We start from the raw sequence: 1,035 nt of genomic DNA, 5'->3' as shown, positions 1-1,035 counted from the left end.
CTCCGACTGTAAAAGTTGGTAGAAATCATCTATTTCTTCTTCTTTGGCTCTGGTTGTTGGTGCATATATCTGATCACATGCAGGTACAATTTTGCTAAAGGTATATCTTTGCTGATGTCAGATCCTGGTTGACAGTAAAGAATATCAGAAGTATGTCTTTTTAGGCTTTATTGACTATTGCAAAGGCATTTGACTGTGTGAATCATAAAAATTGAGAAGAATGGGAGTCCCAAAACACTTAATAGGGATCATCTGAAACTTCCGAGGCCAAGAAGCTGTTGTGCAAATAGAGCAAGGGAACACTATTTTGTTGTTGTTTAGTGTCGTCAAGTCGTAGACGACTCATAGCAACCCTGTGAACAAAAGACCTGAACACTTGTATAATTTTGGTTGTTTCTCCATGTTCATAGAGTTTCTGGAGGCAAGCCATTTCAGACGTGGATGCCTCTCCTGCTTCCAAGCTTGTTTTAATTGAGAAGCTCCAGCAAACACTGTCCACCGTGGGTAACCATTATCACGTTTGGCACATCAGTGTCACAGTGTTTATCATCACAGCAACCATGAGTTACCTCAATACAGCAATGCCAGACCAGTGCTAAACCACTTAGTAGAATGTTTGACAAAAAACAATTCGAACCAGGGTTTTTAAATAGGAGGCCTTATCACATCATCTCATTTCCCTTAGCGAATCAACATTCCACCCTAATCCTCACCAATCCCAGCCATCAGGCTTCTGTAGAACCTGGTTCCTACAGATGACTCTCAAACTGGATTCCAGCCCCATACTGCTGACCTCAAGGGAACACCACGTGGTTTAAAATTAAGAAAAGAGTGTATCAGGGTTGTTCCTTCCATATCTATTAAATTTGTATGCTGGGGAAATTTTTCAAGAAGATGGACTCTATAAAGAAAAATGTGGCATCAAGATCAGAGGAAGACTCATCAATAATCTGTGGTATGCAGAACACAGCACCTTGCTTGCTCAACATGAGGAGGACTTGAAACAAATGTCGTAGACGATCAAAGACTACAGAC

At 40.9% G+C, this 1,035-nt stretch overlaps 1 protein-coding gene across 1 annotated transcript in view; it reads left to right on the top strand.

The window, feature by feature from the left end:
• EIF2AK4 (eukaryotic translation initiation factor 2 alpha kinase 4) overlaps positions 1-1,035 on the top strand; it is a 124,610-nt gene that overhangs the window by 24,642 nt on the left and 98,933 nt on the right. The window lies entirely within an intron of this gene.

Source organism: Elephantulus edwardii, unplaced genomic scaffold, assembly GCF_000299155.1.
Source record: "Elephantulus edwardii isolate Elephantulus edwardi_28Jun2011 unplaced genomic scaffold, EleEdw1.0 scaffold00026, whole genome shotgun sequence".
Classification (NCBI taxonomy): Eukaryota; Metazoa; Chordata; class Mammalia; order Macroscelidea; family Macroscelididae; genus Elephantulus; species Elephantulus edwardii.
Note: the sequence above shows the minus strand (reverse complement) of the source record. Positions and strands in the feature narration are given on the sequence as shown.